This window comes from Arvicanthis niloticus, chromosome 28 (genome assembly GCF_011762505.2).
Source record: "Arvicanthis niloticus isolate mArvNil1 chromosome 28, mArvNil1.pat.X, whole genome shotgun sequence".
NCBI lineage: Eukaryota > Metazoa > Chordata > Mammalia > Rodentia > Muridae > Arvicanthis > Arvicanthis niloticus.
The window spans coordinates 13,113,307-13,133,319 of record NC_133436.1 but is presented as its reverse complement, the minus strand read 5'-3'; the positions used below and the strand labels follow the sequence as shown (position 1 = coordinate 13,133,319).

At 43.6% G+C, this 20,013-nt stretch overlaps 1 pseudogene; it reads left to right on the top strand.

Annotated features, from left to right (window-relative positions):
* Positions 1-211: 211 nt before the first annotated feature.
* LOC143439929 (small ribosomal subunit protein eS12 pseudogene) lies at positions 212-18,148 on the top strand (annotated as a pseudogene).
* The last annotated feature ends 1,865 nt before the right edge of the window (positions 18,149-20,013 follow it).

The window sequence follows — 20,013 nt, the reverse complement described above, 5'->3', positions numbered from 1 at the left end:
TTTCTGCTAAAAGTCGGCTCCCAACAAGAAGGCACATTTTTTTCAGCCTACCAACAGTCTACTGAGATAGACCTTTTCTTCTCCTCCCCACAGTTCTGATAGTTTATAACACACACAAACCTGCTTGTATACTCAGTGAGTCACCAGGTCTCATCAAGCCCCAGAATGTGGGACAACCACGTGTCCTCCAGAAACCCATTCCATTAATGGTATGAACAGAGCTGAAACAGAGCCCACCCTAGATCCCCACTGCCTCCCAGGTAAGTCACCTCCACCTGAGAAACCCCCCCCCTAGATCCCCACTGTCTTACATTTAAGTCACCAGTCACCCTAGGTCCCCTCAGAACCAACCCCACTGCTTCACAGAGAAGCCACCAAGCTTTATCATCATGGCCCTGCACCATTTCTCAATCCCCTCCCCTCTTGCCACATCGGCCTCTAGACCCTGATTCCAGCAGAATTACACTCAGTCCCCAGCCGGTCTCCTGCTTCCACATGAATTCTCCAGCCCTTGTGATTCTCTGTGATCTCATTAACTGCCGATTTTTTGGGGGGGTCCCCAAAAGATGACTGTAGAAGATGCCAAGAAACATTTACTAAAACATCTGGTGATATGAGATATTGATCTGAAAAACCAAAAGCCTCCTATCAACAGGGATTCCCAATCACAGTGACCAACAAGAGAAGGGTGGTTTTCCAGTGAATCTCACCTGTTGCTTGTGGTAAATTAAATCATGCAAAATGGTGCGTGAATTGTTTTGTAATCCCAGAGTTTCAGAACTATGCAGAAGAAAAATCAGGAAAGTGACTCAGCTCCTCCTCAGCCTGAACCCATCACCGCCACCAAGTGGCCGATGCTGACAGTGGCTCCAGCCAACAGAGGACTCAGTAGCTGCTTTCTTTCCTGTAACCTGTTACTGTAGAAGATGCCGAAGGAATTACACCCCCAACCCGCATTGCCTCAGCAAAAAAACTGGGGTTCCGAGTGATTAGCATGACCGTCATGCCAAAGTAAGAACTAAGAAAAAAGATGCCAAATTACTTGGGAGTGACGCCATAGAAATTATTTTCGCCTTCCTTTTTCAACGTGAAATTTTAGCACAATGCCTTGCTTACCGGACATCAAAGGAGATACGATGATATATAGAGTCGTTGCCAAGGTAACTTAAGATTGTATCTTTAACAAGGATACAATCTTAAGGAGCCTAGCATAATCATCATCAGAGAGGCTTCATCCAGCAATTGATGCAAACAGTTACAGAGACCCACAGACAAACGTTAGGCAGAGCTGGGGAAATTCTGCTGGAGAGGAAGAGGAAGGATTGTAGGAGCCAAGGAAACCACAGAAAACCTGCAGATTCAACCAATCAGGGGCCCATAGGGGCTCACAGAGACCGAATGGACAACCAGGGAGCCTACATGAATCTAATCTAGGCCCTCTGAAAATGTGTTATAGTTGTTCAGCTTGGTCTTCTTCTGGGAGTCCTTACAGTGGGACCTTTTTCCTTCTACTGTGTTGCCTCATCCAACTATATGATGGGAGGGGCCTAATCTTATTGCAACTTATTACGTGTTTGTTTGATATCCCTGAGAGGCCTGCCCTTGTCTGAAATGGAGGAATGGATGGGGGAGGTAAGGAGGAGGGAAGGAGGGAGGGGAAGCAGCTGTTGGGATATAATATATGAGAGAGGAATAGTTTGGTTTTTTTTTTAAAGATTGTGTCTTTAAGAAATAAAACTTACTTTTGTCTTCTTTTGTCTTTTAACCACACATAATGGTCATTTACAACACCTCTATATAATGGTGGTTTGAATAAAGCAGTATGTTCTGTGCCCTGATCCAGCTAGTAACTGCTTATGCTGACTCGTGATCCCATTCCCTTCAGTCCAGGGTCAAGCCCACACAGGAGGGCACAGACATTCCACTTGGCTTCATCACTGGGGTTCCCGGCTGCAAGGATTTGGACTTATCCTCAGCAAATCACACAGAAAGCCGAAAAATAGATGACTTCCTTTGAGATGAGAAATACAACATATTGCATGTCTGCATTAGTCTGGCTGTATTCTCTGTGCCTGTTTCAGGGGCTGGAGTCAGGGGCAGAAGAAAGAGGAGCAGAGAGCAGATGTCCCTGACAGAAAGAGCTATCCACACCATCCATCCCAGTGCTGTTTTTGCTCGTGTTACTGATCATATCATGAGTCCATATGCCTCATCTGAGGTACTTCCCAGCAGTCTTGGACTCGTGCAAACCAAAGGATAAGGTAAAAATGCACTTAAACAAATATTAAGACGGTGTTTTATTTGGGTGGGGTCGTATTTCATTTTTTTCTTTTTAATTTTAGAGCATTTGAACTTTTTAATTATCATTTGTGTTATCTCTGCCACTCGTTTCTACTTTCCTTACAATATAATGGGACAATGCAGCCTATAGAACTTGGGCTTGGCAAAAGAAATTGATGTGTTATTTTTAAAATAATCGCATATTTATAAGTATACAGGTATGCCTGTGTCTGTGTGTCTGTATCTGTGTTTGTGTGTGTGTGTGTGTGTGTGTGTGTGTGTGTACCTGCATGTACACATTGTATCACGTACATGCAGGATATCACGGAGATCAAAAGAAGGTCTCAGGTTTCTTGAAACTGGAACTACAGGCTGTTGTGAGTCATCATATATGGTGCTGAAAAGAGAAGCCAGGTCCTTTGGGAAAGTAACCCCCTGACCCTTCTCTCTAGCCCTCTCTGCATTTTTTTTTTCTGCTCAAAGATCTGATTCATCATTTTTAAATGTTTCATGGTTTCATGAATGTTTTTAGAAGGTTAGGTTTCTGGGTTGTAAACAACTCATATGTATAATTTCATTTTCCAAGTGTTCCCATTCCCCTGAAGCAGTCCCTCATTTTAAAAGATCTATTCTATTTATATATTATTTTTGTTTGTCTGTGTGCGTGCCTGTGTGAATTTGTACATACCACATGCATGCAGCAGCCCACACAGGCTAAGGAAAGGGGAGGGGGTTCTGAGCCCTTGGAGCTGAAATTACAGACCATTCTGAGCTGCCATCTTGGTGCTGGGACTAGAACCCAGGTCCTCTACAAAAGCAGCAGCATGTGCTTTTGACCACTGAGCCATTTTACCAGCCCCTAGATCAATACTGCTATTCACTTAATTGTGTAAATGCTGATGGAAGCATGTTTAAATCGCATGACCTTTGACTATTGTCAGTTTCCATTCACAGACCCAATACAAGGGGTTTTAAAGGTTTTCAACACATGAGTTGAGTTCATGGTGGCTCCTCACTATTCTGTCTTGAGCGTGGCTCACACCGCTGTCCTAAAACTCCTGCTTTAAAACTTACCTTACTTGAATGAGAATAGTCACTTTCTTTTTTTTTTTTTTTTCATCCCCCAGTCTTTTTTGACTTACCATTTCTAATTAGTTTTAGGTATTTTCCTCTGACACTCCAAAGAAACACACTTGAAGATGCTGTGTTTCTTCTGCTCCTGCTTCCTCTTCTGTACTGTCATTCCATACCTTCAGCTCTTGTTCAGCTGAACCAGTGAACTCCACATGATCTGACCTACAGACAGCAGGGTGAGTGACAGCATTTATAGCACTGCCCTGCAGGACTGGACAAGATATGAAATCAGTGCAGCTGTGTCTACATCGCTGGTCCAGCGTTGGGAGCCGACTTTAGCAGAAATCGGCTAGATTATCTTTGCAGCCATCTGGAACCATATACCCTGATAAGAGACTTGGTTTTCAACAGCCTACAACAGCTGAAGCACACTCTGATATCCCACATATTTTGTGTTGCTGTTTACTGCCCCCAGCTGCAAGGCACACATGGTAGCCATGCCTGCAAGGCATGCGGTTCACGTGCTGTCCACGTGCTATCCAGGCCATACATGCCTGTAAGGCGCACGTGCTATCCACGCTATAGACGCCTGTAAGGCTTACGTCATATCCACACCTGCAAGGAACGTGGTATCCACGTGCCTACATGGCACGTGGCAAAAGCCTATAAATACCCCAGATTTCCCTTCAATAAAAGAGACTTGATAAATGAGACTTGAGACTTGAGACTTGATCAGAACCTCTGTCTTGTCTCCATTCTTTGCATCTCTTCCCCTTTATCCCCCCTCTCTCTCTCTCTCTCTCTCTCTCTCTCTCTCTCTCTCTCTCTCTCTCTCGACCCTGACCCTCAGACCGGAGCGGCAGCTTGGGCCAAGACACAGTGGCCACCAAGCGTGGAGCGGAGCAGGCCGCAACATTTTGGCCCAGAAAGCCGGGCAGTACGGGCCGCGACAGTCCAGCAGTAGAGCCAAACGTAAGAAAAATATTTGTAAGGTAAAGACAATCCAAAGCTCCAAAGGCCTTGTAGAGATCTCCATAATTCAGCTAAAATCTAAGCTGCATCTGCCACTAGACTAACACTGCCCACAGAGCTTCTTCCAGTGATAAACACGTTTGACCATTTGTACTGTCCAGTACTTTAACAGCAAGACCACTGTGACTCCAGTCATTTAGCAAGCATGGCAAAGGAGCTGGCCATGACAGTACATTATTAAGGGACAGGAAATGCAAACCAAGATCAATTATTTTCACTAATGCATAGAATTGGTGGCAATGCCAGAGCTATCAATCAGGTTCCATGGGATAGGTTGATTGAATAGGTTTGACCCCTATAGATTCATGTGCTTGAATGTTTGACCCATTGGGAGAGGCACTATTAGGAGGTGTGGCCTTGTTGGAGTAGGTATAGCCTTGTTGGAGGAAGTATGTCACTGTGGGGGTGGGATTTGAGGTTTCGTATGCTCAAGCCATGCCCAGTGTGACACAGAGACTCCTGCACATCAAGATGTAGAACCCTCAGGTCCAGCATCATGCCTGCCTGCACACTTCAGTGCACACTATAATGATAATGGACTGAACCTCTGAAACTGTAAATCAGCCCCAATTAAATGTTTTCCTTTATAAGAGTTGCCTTGATCATGGTGTCTCGTCACAGCAATGGAAGCCCTAACTGAGACAGAAATCTATTCCTATGTCCTGATGTAGGAGCTGAGAGTCACAGTAATTTGCCAACAAGGCAATAATCAGAAATTTAAAAATGAATGTGTGATGCGTGCATTCCTAATCACTTCTTTTTCTGTTCTTCCATGTTTATATCCAATGGGGTCAAATATAAATAGCAGTCTCTAGAGCTAAATTATCTCTAATTATGTCAACTATAAACAGATTGCTTTTTTCCTGTTTCCTCTTATGACACTAATGGACCAATTTTTTTCGTAGCAAATCCTTCTTAACACAAAGGAGGCTTGTTCAGAAGACCAAATAAATCTGATTAATTTCTAATTTATATCAGTCAGTGATTCTCATATACGAAAAGGTAGACTAGCAGATTAGTTAATTGGTCACTCAAGAGTTGAGGTTGACTATAATTAGATGATCAGACAATAATTCTCACAAATATGTCCTAAGTAGGTTCCCAACAAGCTAATTAACTATAAAATCCAACTAATAATAAAAATGGGTGTTAAAATGTATCTGAGTCTCTCTCTCCATATATATGTGTGTGTGTGTCTGTCTGTGTGTCTATCTCTCTCTCCCTCTCTGTTTGTGTGTGTCTGTGTTTGTGTATGTCTGGGTGTGTCTGGGTGTATACGTCTGCATGTGTCTGGGTATGTATGTCTTTGTGTATGTGTCTATGTATATGCACACATGTGTGATTATAAGCCAGCCATTAGCATCATTCCTCATGAGCAAAATACCCTGTTTTATGACACAGTCTCTCACTGGGACCCAGGGCTTGCAGATCAGGCTAGGATCACCCTGCATTCTTCTTCCCAGCACTGGAATTACAAGGGCATCCCATGTCCTACTTAGAGTTTCTATTGTTGTGATTCACTCCATGACAAAGAGTAAGTTGAGAATAAAAGGGTTCACTTGGCTTATACTTCCACAACATAGTCCATCACTGAAGGAAGTCAAAACATGGACTCAGGCAGGGCTGAAACCTGGAGGAACTAACTCAGAGGCCATGGAGGGATGCTGCTTACTACCTTGCTCCCCATGGCTTGCTCAGCTTACTCTCTTATAGAACCCAGGAGCACCAGCCCAGAGACGGCACCACCCACAATAGGCTAGGCCCTCCCACACCAATCACTAATTAACAAAACGCCCTATATCAGGATCTTATAGAGGCATTTCTCAATTAAGGTTCTTTCCTTTCAGATAACTCTAGATACCTAGCTTTAAGAATCAGAACAAAATCTACATTCTGAGTGCTGTAGCCTCAGCTGGAGCTCAAAGGAACAGAGTGGCTTCTGCCCAAGAGCCTGGCAAACAGGAAGGAGCAGATGCCCTCAAATGTAGGAAAGGATGCTCAGAACTCCTTCTGCACTTGAGTTAATCGCAAACAATTCCCATAAATCTTAGGAAAATCTCTCTGTTGTCAACATCCCCCATAAGGTACACTCTACCACCGTCCCACCGTTTTTCTACAGACTTGGCCATTGCTCTAGGGTCTGCATTTTAAAGAGAAATAAAAAGATACCCACCCCTTCCAGAAGGTTCCCTGCTTTCATCCATGTAAACTCCTCGACTGGGCACCCAGAAGGCAAAGGGGAATGAGAAAGAAGTTGACTGCCATATGGCTAAACTCACAAAACACAACCAAAACAACACCAGCAAGCAAGAGGCCAAACTTCTGTCTCCGCCCAAGGGTGGAGGAGCCCAGCAAAAGCACCCAGTCAACAGCAGATGGCCCTGGGGCAGGGTGGTCTAAGCAACTTGTCTGGAATTCAAAGGAATTTACAAAGAGACCCACAGGCCCCATGAAAAAGAAAATAAGGGGTGTATATGCAAAGCGGAGTCCAAACAAGATTATATGAAAGGGAGGGCCACACTCTGCAAAGTGCCTTCAGGCATAGACTACTGTAAAGCTGAAATGGAGAATTCAATACATTACACGTGTAAGTTTCAAATACCGTTAGATAATGTTCAATTCAGAGGAGGAATCTGAGGCAGAACAAAGGTGGAGGTAGGGGTGGGGGTGGGGGTAGAAATGCCAAGCACTGAGGACGGCAGGCCTGAAGTAAAATCAGAACAATTATCTGAATTAACAGCACATCCCCTGTCAGCCTGTCACTCATTCAATGGTCCCTCTGACCCCATCTCCAGTTTTCATCTGAGATAGATCTCACAACTATAAAGACCCTTGCACTGGGAGTCATAAAGATCTTTATCCATAGTTAAGAAGCCTGTCTCACTCCTCATCCTCTTCTTCCTCTTCTTCTTCCTCCTCTTCCTCCTCCTCTTCATCTCCTTCTTCCTCTTCCTCCTCCTCCTTTTCTTTTCCTCTTCATTCTCTTCCTTCTCTTCTTCCTCCTCCTCTTCTTCCTTCTCCTTCTCCTTCTCCAACCCTCAAACTCCCAATTTTTCCCTAAGAGAAAAATAGTGTCACAAATAAAGTAAGTCACTTGAAAGCTTAACAATGTCACTCAGGTCCTAATACCACCTATTTGTACTTGCCTAAACTCTTAATTTGTCCCCTCTGGGGTGTTGGGTGAGAACTAGTAAAGAGAATGGAATATCTTGTTTTATTGATTTATTTTCCTGATATTGATAAATATAAATAAAACTGTTAAATAGATGTGCAAACTCTATTAGTAATGGTGTAAGTATAGGCACAGTCCTCCCCTCCACATAAAATCTAGAGTATTATGACAGCCTGTGTCATCTCCCTTCAATCTATCTCCTTTCTCCCACAACTATTCCAAAGAAGGCCTGTACTTGAGTTGGCTGCGTTAGGTGACTTGTGGGACCACTTGTATTCACATGGGATCCCATGTTCCCCCAAACAATGCTCAGTCTGTGGGGTACAAGGCTCATGTAAAAACCCGCCCCCTGAAAGCCAGCTTTCCCCTCCCCCCAGGACACATCACGGCTCACAGCCCTTAGCCCTGTACACTCTTGAACCAAGAAGCACATTAGCAAATGTTTTCATGATGACTGCTCACAGATTTGGCTGTACCAGGGGACTCTTCAGTGTCTAGGAGCTCCCGTGGGGAGAAAGGAAGTCTGGACTTTTATAATAATCCCTGCCTCTGGTCTTGTGCTAGCTCCCCTCCTCCTTGCTCTATCCTAAGGAAGGGCTAGCATCGTCCCAATTCAAGTGCTCCTAGACTTTCAGGGCTAATGATTTCTGAAAGTTTCAAATGACTGATAGCAGCTGCTTGATGTTATGTCTTGGAGAGGCAAAATGGCTTCCTGGTTCTCAGAGATGCTGAGAACCTGGTTCTCAGAGTGCTGACTCTGACTCACTGGCTATTTCCATCTCCGGTGAGCATTTGGGAGTGGCTGTGCCATTGTCTGCTACAGCTTGAAGCCCAGCCTCTGCAGTTTTCAACCGAACATAGTCTAGTCTTCAAGAAATGCCCATGGCTACCTAGATCTACCTTTTGAGTCTTAAGGATGCCTTCAGGAGTCTAAAAGAATATCTTAACCTTCTATGTCGCATTCTCTCCTTACAAATACAGCTTTCATTTATTTGGTTGGTTTCTGAGATGGAATCTGTTATCTGTACAGGATATTTTGCATGTGGTACAGGATCCGTAGACAGAGCTGATATCAAACTTCCTAAATATGCAGGGATGACCTTGAACTCCTGATCCTTCTGTTTCTACTTCCAGAGTACTGATTGTTATAGGTATGCATACATCACCATGCCCAGGCTATACAGCACTGGGAACTGAATCCAGGACTTCATGCATGCTGGGCAAACACTAGCAACCAAGCTACATCCACAGCCTCAAAAGCTATTCAGTGAAGGAATGCTTCAGTAACTGAACCTGTGCCAAACATCAGCTCCTAATGTCATTGTTTGTAATGACTGATTTTAATTTCTAGTTAATTTGCATTGCCTTGTCTCCTGGCCAGCAAATGCTGAGCAACAAATTCTCCGAAATTTAACAACTGGAAAAACCCAGAAACATGTACTTTCTCTCTCTGAGTTCCTAATGCTAAGAAGCTTCAGATTGGGGTAGAGATGGTTCAGCCATTAAAAGCACCTACTGCTCTTGCAGAGGACCTAACACCCAAATCCACAATAGCCTAAAACTCCAGCTCCAGGGGATCTGATGCCCTGTTCTGACCTCTGAAGGCACTGTCCTCATACACAAGCCCACAGGTAGACATATATTTTTACTCATAGCTGTTTTAAGTGAAAGAACATTTAGAGTAAGCTGAGTCGAGTAACCTGGGAGCGTGCCCACGAAGGCTGCCAGTTATGTGGACATAGATGGGAAATCACTTCCAAGAGGATACACTCATGCGGCTGGCAAGTCAGTGCTGCGTGTGGCTGCACACTACAGTCTCTGGGTACATGGGCCCCTGCATATGATTGCTGAACTTCCTCGTCATTGTCAGTGCCCCTAACCATCCAGTGATCTGAGGTCCACCTTGACAAGCACAGACCGTTCTGTCCTTGTCAAAATAGCCCTATTTTGGTATCACAGGTCATGTCTGTCCAAAGTGGGCCGAAACCACAGGAAGGTTGGCAAGCAGGTGATGGAGAACATGGTGATGGTGTGTACACGTGTGTGTGTGTGTGTGTGTGTGTTACTCTCTGAAGAACATATTGAAGTGGGACTGAACGACTACTGGATTCTTGGACTTTCACAGCCAGCCCTTTGTTAGATTAGCCTGTAATAAATCCCCTTTTTCGAGATCTATAGCAATTCCTTCTATAAGTTCTATTACTCTAGAGAACCCTAGACTAATATGTGCATTTTTGGTAAAATGTCTCACAGTGTTGAGGCTTATTGTGTCTTTTGCTTGAGATTCCAAAACTAAGTTACACTTTGGGACAAGAACAGCATGGTGGATGGAAACAGCAAGGCAAGGGAGGCAGAAGCTCCTGTAGACGGTTCTCCTGTGCTTCTGGTTGGTATTTCCACAGGATAGCAAAATCATCATGCCCTTTTACTTTTCGACAATAACTGTCATGGTGGAATACTGCCAGGCTGCATTTTTATTTTGTTTGCTTTGCTTCTTGGAATGCCTGAAATGATAGCACCCACAGAATTTCTGGAATTCCATTAGGATCTTCTGGGGAGGCAAACGCCCTAAGTCTAATTATAGTGTCAGCCAAGCAGGACCCTGGCTAACTTCAACAAAGCAGTGACCCAAAGATATTCATATAAAACTTTTTGTTTAGTTGCCAAGCCCTGAAGAAGCAGTGGATTTTCAACGTGTTACAGAGAAATCGCCGAGCGGTATTTTCTCATTTCAGAGAAACAAATGAGAGAGTCTTCTGCAAGAATATGCCAGACATTCTCCCAGGCTGCCAGGTGGTATGAAGAAAAGCAGACGCCACCTTCCGGAGCTAGCCAGGCTCTCAACGCTGAAAAGCCTTTGAGCCAACTACCCATTTTCTCTGAGCCTTCCCTTAGAAGCCACAATGACATTTAAAACCACAAAGAGAACCCCTTCCTGACTCTTCCCCCCACCCAGGTTCTCTCTGCTTCTAGTCAGCCTCACTCAGAGCTCCAGTTTGTCTGTTCTCTTAGACTCTGCAGCACACAAGTGCTAAATCTGCTCAGACATGGCTCCCCGTGCAAAACCTTCATTGTCAGGGGGTTTCAGATACAACAAGACATTGAAAAGCAGATCTCAGATCCTGGCATTTCGTGCAGAAGGGGTGTTAGGAAGAGGGCCTCAGGGGGCCTGTCAGGGTTGTGTACAGTCTGGAGATCTGTCCTGGGGACAAGAGACAAACTCCTCTCAGGAATGACTGGCAGTGGTCATAGTTCCCACGTGGTCTCTTCCTCGTCCTTGCAAGGACTTTTCTTTCCTCTGCCATTTAGCCACAGCTGACCAGATCCCTTCTACGGCACCTGAATGTGTCAGCTGCCCTCTCACCCAGATCTTTCCAAATCACACAGAGTTCTTGGAAACAAAGTTCAATACACTGTATACAAAATTACAAATTAGAGCCTCTCGTCTGTTTCTTGAGGAAGAAACATCTAAATCTCCTAAATGGATCTGATCTCTCTGTGAACAATTTTCCCCTGTCACACTGGATCAAGGGTCCACACAAGCTTTTCAGTATTTTCTCCTCCTTGCTCTCAGTTCTCAAATAAGGCCCATCATTCTGCCACCTTGCCTTGACCGTTCCTAGAATCAAAATGACAACAAGCTTCCCTGGAAGACGATAAGCAAGCCTCTCCCTATGAAACGTCCCTTTGGAGGTAGAACTGAGATATCAAAGTCTAGTCTTTTAAGGAAAAAAAAAAAAAGATTCTTCTAAGTAAGTGATAATTATTGAACCACTGAAGGTAAGATTATCCTGCTTGGAAGAGAATTATTAAATGTAACACATTGCAGTTACCCTGTATGTGTGCTCCATCTTTCTGTTTCTCCCTTTCCATCCACTCTGTGCTGCCTGCCACGCCCCTCCTTATACCCAGCTGCTTCAGACCATCAACTTAGACCCTTCCATGCTTCCCATATCTTTGAACCTGGGTCCTGCTAACAGGGGAGGGGGGCACGGCTGGCATTCCCTATCTCAATGACAGTGATGTTCACTCAAGATCACACCTCCTAGCAGGGCGTCCACTCTTCCCCTATTACTGCATGTTCTCTGGGTTCCAGGGACCTCTTCCTCCCTCTGACCTCTTCAGCCCCAGCACCCTGCCTTTGCTGGAATGCTGCCCTATCTTGCAGAAACTTTGTCTGCCTGCATGTTTGTAAATAACTCACTGACAAGGTGATATGCTGATTCTTTACCAGTAAGACTGATGCAGGAGCTGTGACTTGGACCCCTTCCCCATCTTAAGCAGTCACGTCAGTGAAGCAAGCACATGTCCTTTAAATAAATGAGAAACCATAAGTGAATAAGCTGACCCTGGGGTAGACAATCTCACGAAACTAATCAAATAACTTAGCCATTTTGCTACACTGAGGATTGAAGAAAGGTGTTTTCGATTATTTTGGAGTATCAAGTTATTTAAATGAGGCCGTAGGAGAGGCATGTTAAGAAAAACAGGAACAAAAGTCAAGCCCACGGCCTGTGACAACCTCAGATTGCTGCATGTCCTGACATGAGCACAACCCACGAGCAATAGGAATGTGTGCATGTAACAAGTCTGTTTTTAAGAGAACTTAACAAAGTCTTGGAAAGTAGAAACACACATACACACACACACTTGCACCATAGTCTTTAATTAGACCTTATTTAGAGAGAATAGGTTTCTATAATCAAATATTTTCTGCATTAAGATCTGAAAAAAAAAAAATACTCACTGACAAAACTGTTCAAGAGTTTACATAAGTTAGTTGTTCCAGAATAACCCCAGCTTTGCTGTCCCTTAAAGAATTTTAAATTAACTTTCTTGACAGCAAAGAAAAGGGAGAGGCTCCCAGAATGGAAAAGTAAGTGTTCTTTTTTTTCAGTTATAGTCATTTATGGTATTGTGATAAGAGACACTTAACATGTAATCTGCTCTCTTAAAAAAGACAGGTGAGGGCTGGAGAGATGGCTCAGCGGTTAAGAGCACTGACTGCTCTTCCAAAGGTCCTGAGTTCAATTCCCAGCAACCACATGGTGGCTCACAACCATCTGCAATGGGATCAGACGCCCTCTTCTGGTGTGTCTGAAGACAGCTACAGTGTACTCATGTATATAAAATAAATAAATAAAATCTTTAAAAAAAAAAAAAAAGACAGTTGAAGGATGCTGTCATTGACTGTATCACAGACCTCTAGAACTTGCCTAACGTACTTATTTCTAACCTACTTACATCATTTCCCATATGTCCCGCCCCTCTGTCTTTGGCAACCTTCCTCTATTCCTTTGACTCTGACAGTTGTAGGCACCTCGAGTAATGTCACCAAATTGTTTGCTCTCCTTTGAGAAAAGAGTTCATCTGGCTTACATGTCTCGATCACACTCCATCATCAAGAGAAGGCAGGAACAGAGGCAGGAACCATGGAGGGATGCTGCCTACTGGCTCGCCCCTCATGGCTGGCTCAGCCTGCTTTCTTCGAGCATGCAGCAGAACCACCTGCCCAGGAATGGTACCTCACACAGTGGGCTCCCACATCAGTTATCAAACAAGAAAATGTCCTACATACATGCCAACAGGACAATCTGCTGGGAAAATATTCCTCAGCTGAAGTTCTCCCACCCTGGGTGATGCCAGTTTGAGTCTAGTTTACAGAAACTAACCATCACAAAGATCATAACTGGCTATGATCTACCTCAGCACAGTGAGTCCAAGATTCACTCATGCTGTTGTATGTTGTTGTAGTTTCTTGGGTTGTTTTGGTTTTTAAAAAATTTTTTTTTATTTTTTTGTTGCTGTTTGTGGTTTTATTTTTCTTTTTGTAGTATTCTCATCTAAAAGAATTCTCTTGTTAGACACCCATTTCCTTTTGACTTCCATATCTTTTCTGTACCTGGGCTACTGTGAACTGTGTGCCATTGAACATGGAAATGTTAACATCTCTTCAGGATCCTGGTTTTTTTTTTTTTTATTATTTACATTTAAGATGCCATCCCCTTTCCACATTTCCCCTCCCTAGAACACCCCTGCCCCATGCCCCCCCCTTTCCTTTTTTGCTTTTATACGATTTTTTTAAAGCGTTAATCAAAGGATTTATAGGTTTGGTAATGCTCAATCAGAAGCATAACCCAATACCCAACCTAGATAGAAAAACTATCTTTGACTGGTGGAGACATGTGAACATCTGCCTCCATGCCCCCCCCTCTCTTTCTCTCTCTCATCACCTAGCTTCTCCTCTTCTTCATCTTCTCTCCTTGTTCCATCTCTTCCTCTCAGTACTCCTTCCCACTTAGCTCCTCCTACATATCACTCTTCCTGTTAAAGTAGAACTTTTCTCTCAAAATACAATTAGAGCATACTTATTCCTAATTGTACCAGTGAGGTACAAGATAGTCCTAATACCCAGTCCATCATTTTGTTGACTAACCAGAACCTCTGTCATCTCTTCTAACTAAAACACTTACTTTTGATCCTGGCTTTTTGGCTTTAGAATGAATGTCACCTGAAAACCATCTACTCAGATCTTTTCTCTCAAAGTAAATAGCCAGGATTGGTTATGAGACTATAGGTCTTCAACCCCATCAGAAATCCAGAATGACTGAGTTAACTGAAGTTATGGGAAGCACTAAGCATAGCTTCTAAAACTTAGCCAATTTATAGAGACCACTGAACACCTGAAAAGCCCCTATACTACAGAACGTTGGAGCATCAAATCTTCAGCCTTCTGGCCCAGAATCATCTGACAGACCTTAGTGATGCAGGATTATTAAGGGCTGATTACTCTGTCTAGGCAGATATAATCAGTCAACTATTCTGCATGTGTGTCCTTTTCTGGACAGTAATTTGTCTGTAGATGGAAAAAGGCAATTCTTGCCTAGTGGCTGTCACCGCACAACTGAGTATCTCCAAGGATGCTCAATTTCTTCTTAGAATCCAAGACAGGAAGCTGTCAGGAGCAGACAGGTCTCTAATCAAAATGAACATTAATATATAAATATTTGTAGCGTCAGTTCTATGGACTTCTGATGTTTTGAAAACCAACTATCCGTGTAAGGTAACCTGGACTGTTGTCTGTTCACTCCTCTCAGCTATTTCTAAATAAAATATGGAAAACACCCTAACAATAAACTCAAAACCATGAATTTGCTATAGTCCCTTAACTCATAGGTTAACCGTCCCAAATCAGTTAAAAAAGTTTAAAAAGGGCTGGGTCTAGGCCTTGTATTCCTAAATGTGTTATACAGGCACAATGCCCATGAGAGTATCAATATTCATCTCATTTTTATATTAATAAGAGGCTCATACCAATGAAAACCTTAAATTTGAAATCAAAGTAAATTTTGTACCATTTAAGAAATTATAACTTCATCTTGATAATAATTATACAGTTTTCTACCAATAGGTTATGGCTATGCAATAAGTCCTAGCTAATCCCCCCTGTTCCAACAAAACCACTACTTTTCCCTAGAAAAACAGACCATTATTAACCACATTAGTCCCCAAGCTCAGGGAATAGGGGCACTGACTCTTCTTTAACTTCTTCAAGCTGCTTAAGAGCGTTGAGATTTTAGAAGAGGGGTGGGGGGAAGAGTAAGTTGATAAGCCTCTGATGCTGTGTCTTCACTGAATCCAGATGGAATTCCAGGACATCGGGAGGTTTGGGCAGGTCTGCTCAGTATGCTTGATGAGTAGATACACCAAGGCTGTGTATTCTGCAATATACAATTCTCAGAACAAGTTTTAGTATCAAGAAAAAAAAAATTTTCCCACCCCCAGGGGGCTGACATTTTTTTTTTTTTAAGATGTTGGTTCTGACGACTTTTTTTTTCCGCTTGTTAAAATTGGTTTTAGTATTTACGTTTCAGATTTTATCCCCATACCCTACTTCCTCCCACCACCCAGAAACCTCCTATCCCATCCCCCTCCTCATACTTCTACCCCCCCTCACTATCCCCTCTCACTATCCCCTCCCCGCCCTCACTATCCCCTCCCCGACCTCACATCCCCCCCCCACCCCCTGTGTGTTCATTTTTTTTTTTAATGGGACCAAGAAACTCCTCTCCTACCTATGTCTGACAAGGCCATCCTCCCCTACATATTTGTTTAATTCCTTCTCCCGTTTGGTTGCATTTTCTTGCAATTCCTTAAGGGATTTTTGTGTTTCCTCTTTAAGGGTTTCTATCTGTCTACCAGTGCTCTCCTTAAGTTCTTTGAGAGTGTTACTTATGTCTTTCTTAAAGCCCTCTATCATTATCATGAGAAGTGATTTTAATTTTGATTCCTGCTTTTCTGGTGTGATGGGGTGTTCAGGGCTTGCTCTGATGGGGGAGCTGGGTTCTGATGATGCCATGTAACTTTGGTTTCTGTTGCTTACGTTCTTGCGCTTGCCTTTTGCCATCTGGTTAATTCTAGTGCTTCCTGTACTTGCTGTCTCTGACTGAAGCCTGTCTTTTCAGTTATCTAGCTTGTGTCTGATCTCCTAGGGGTCCAGATGTCTCTGTGATCTTTTCCAGCTGCACTGATTACAGTGGTACCTCTAGGATGCCTCAGGATATGGTGCCTCCAAGGTAGTAGTCCAGCTAGGTGTCTGCTGTTCTGGGTGCAGTGTCTCCTCTAGAATATCTCAGGATATGTTGTCTGACGTTCTGAGTTCAGTTGTTCCTCTGTGGCTCTGGGTTGAGTGGACCTTCCAGTATGTCTCAGGTGGAATCTGGGGTCCACACAACAAACCTGGCAGAGGTCTGATCCAGGCCTCAGATCTGAGAACTAGTTTCTAAGACACTGTCCAAGTTAGAGTGCCTGGGATCCCTGCTTCCTCTGGGTTCTTGGAGGTTGGGGACAGAGCTGCCACCCAGCTGCTCAGTGCTCTGGCCCAGACCGGAAGGGACCAGTGTTCCGGGCCGGGAGTCAGTATCCTGGTTTTAAGTCTTCTGAATAAATTCCAGAAGTGGTATTTCTTGGATCCAACAGAAACTACACTTGTAAAATTTGAAGGCCTTCTACACTGTTTTCCAGAGAGTCTGCCTACTCTGCAGTCTCACCAGAAACTTGCAGACATTCTGAGTTCTCCACATCTTCACCTATGGCTGTTGTCATTTGTCCCTTTGGGAAAATAAGCCATCCTGACAGGAGTGAGTATGTCTCTTCTTCCCTTGCTCCTTCCCCTTCCCCATCTCCTTGCATCTTTCTGTGGTTCTATTGGCCTTGAAGAAATGTCTATTCATGTCCTTAGCCCAGTTTAAGTCAGGTTTTTGATATCGAGTTCCTAGGGTTTCCCATATATTTTAGATATTAAGCCCTTTGCAGGATTGTTGTTTCTCCTGTTCATAAGTTTCCTGTTGGCTTCATTGATCTTCATATGCTTTTTAGCCGGTAGAATTCCACTTACTTTTGGTGTCTTGCCTTTGTGTAACAGAGGCACAAAATCACTGCCAAGATCAATGTCAGGAAGTCTTTTCCGCTATATTTTCTTCTCAAAATTCTGTAGTTTAATGTCTCACGTTTAAGACTTTAATCCAATTTCAGTTGATTTTTTTGTGTTTGTGTGAACAAGGGTTTCATTCTCTCTTTTATGTGTGGTTATTTTTCTGACACTGTTTATTGAAAAGACAAGTCCTTCTCCACCGAATATTCATCTCAACTGTAAATCAGTTGATCACACACACGTGTTGGTTTATTTCTGGACTTTCTATTCTATTCCATAGGTCACTATGTCTGTCTTCAGTCAGTATATCTGTCTTCATGTCTGTGCATATTACTTTGACTACTTTAACTTTATAATACTTTTGCAATCAGAAAATGAGGTCTCCATGACTTTCTCCCTTCTTAATATTTATATAATTATGTGTAGTCTTTTGTGAAGTCTTATGAATTATAAAATTATTCTTCCTTGCTAGCACAGGATATGAACTTCTGTATAGAACCCTAATATTTCATTATAAAAATCTGTCAAGACTAAAAATGAACTGAGAAATGGTTCAGGTTTTAGAATACAAAATTGACATCAAGAACCAGCTGTAGCCTGGACTGGTGGCTCTCTGATTAGAGAACACTTGTTTTGTGGTTTTTGTTTGTTTGTTTCTCTCCTGCCAAGTTGCACAGATGTAGAGGTTCCAAGTGCATTCAGAATGGGCCTTACCTGTAATCCACTGCAGTGGCAGGAAGACATTGTGGCTGAAGGTGAGACAGACAGACGGTGTGACAGACATGAATACTACTGTACAAGAGGTGCTGAAGACAACCCTCATCCATGAGGGTCGAACATCCACCATTGTCTAGCACAAGGCATTCTCAAAGCTGCCAAAGCCCTAGACATGCACCAAACCCATCTCTGTGTGTTTACATCCAACTGTGATGAGCCTGTGTACATGGCCTGTGGAGGCATTCTGCGCTGAGCTCCAAATCAACCCAATTAAGGTTGGTGACAACAAGAAACTGTGGGAATGGTAGGCCTCTGAAAAACTGATCAAGAGGGGAAAACCACGCAAAATATTTGTTTGCAGTTTTGTAAGGGTTAAGGACTATGGCAAAGAATCTCAGGCCAAGGATGTCATTGAAGAGTGCTCCAAATATAAGAAGTGAACAAATAAAAATTTGGCTCATTTAGGAAAGAGGGAGAGAGAGAGAGAGAGAGAGAGAGAACTGGCTGCTCTTCCAGAGGGCCTGGGTTCTATCACCTACCACTGTCTTTAACCCAAATTACCAGGATCCAAATCCCTCTTTCTGACCTCCCTAGGCACCAAAGACCAAAGCATATATGTGGTGCACAGACAAACATGCATACTCATAAAATAAAAATAAGTCTCTTTTTTAAAAGAGCCAGTAGCACTTTAAACTCGAAAAGTAAACTGTCCACAGAGAGTATTTGGAAAACATTGCCATTTGGAGTTTTGCCACAAAACAGAAAGAAAAATGGGACTAAGAACACAGTTGACCAAGAAGGTGAAAGATTTGTATTCAGAAAACTACAAAACACTCCTGAAGGAAATTCACACCATCACACATTCACGACTGGAAGACTCGGCAGAGCTAGTCTGGTCACAGGAAAATAAGTTCAGGAATACATAATTGAACCAATCACAACTTAATTTTGATTCATTATATATCATCACTGTCATTAATCTCTTTATTTCGTTGTGAAAAGAATCAGACCAACAACTATTCATGTGTGCACACACACACATACAGCACACTCTAGAGCAAACATCCTTATCTTAACCTAAATTGCTGATCAGTCACACGTCTTCTGAGCTTCTTCCCATTCCTTTGGCTTCACCGGTACCACATCTCCTCATTTATGTGCTCTGCTGCCTGCTCTTCCCTGGCCATATGTAATGCCCGCTCTGTTCCACATGTCGGGGTCTAGCAAGAGAGAGTGGGGGGGGGGGAAGAAGGGGGAGAGACGTGAAGAATGGAATCAAACCAGAGGATCTGTAGTCAAGTCTCCTTTACTGTCTCCAACCACACACACCACTCCTACTACTCTACACCACTACACCACACCCTTACAAGGAAATCCTGGGTATTTATAAGCACAAACAAGAGAACACAGGTGAAGACATTTTACCACGTGCACCATGCAGCTGGGGTCACTAAACAGCAAAACAAGCTATGTGGGATAAACAGTATATTTATCAGAGTGTGCTTCAGCTGTTGTAGGCTTTTGAAAAACAAGTCTCTCATCAGGGTATATGGTTCCAGATGGCTGCAAAGTTGATCTAGCCGCTTTCTAGCCGCTTTCTAGCCGCTTTCTGCTTAAAGTCAGCTCCCAACAGCCATACCTGACCATCACCCTGGACAGGCCACCAAGGTCCTCTGTTCAAGGGTCGTCAGGATGGGCTATTCCCTTGACTGTCAGCTGTGAAGCCATGCCAGTCACCCGTGCATCTAGAGCTTCTAACTCCTTCAGTTGTTTTGGGGCTTGGATAAAAGGCTACATTACTGGGCATAGCCACTGGCATTGAGCTAAGCATCGAGTGTAAGTATAAGGATGTTAAGTTCCCATGACCAAACTCACCAGAGGGAGACCAGGCATTGGAAACATCCAGAGAACACAACCTTTTTCCTTCTGACACCAATCGCATGGCATCACTCTGTAATGTCCCACGGAAGTCCCACTAAGTAAGGCACAGTTAAGTCTCTACAAGGTTGTCTTTTGTCTCACCCCACTCGACCAGCAAGGAAGACATGAACAACCAGATCCTTCTCAACAGCCTTTATTGTACAAGCGCTTCATTATTTACCAGGGAACCCCAAGCACCCAGAGCGAGCTGCTTATATACGCTCAGCCCTAGTGGGGGGGGGGGGAGGAGAATGCGAGTGGAGGTGCGCGATTGGTCGGAATTGCAGTGCTTCATTAACATATCCCGCTTGGGAGGGGCTATTGGTCAGCATTGCAGTGCTTCATTAGCATATCCCGCTCGGGAGGGGTTGGTGCCAAAACTGAG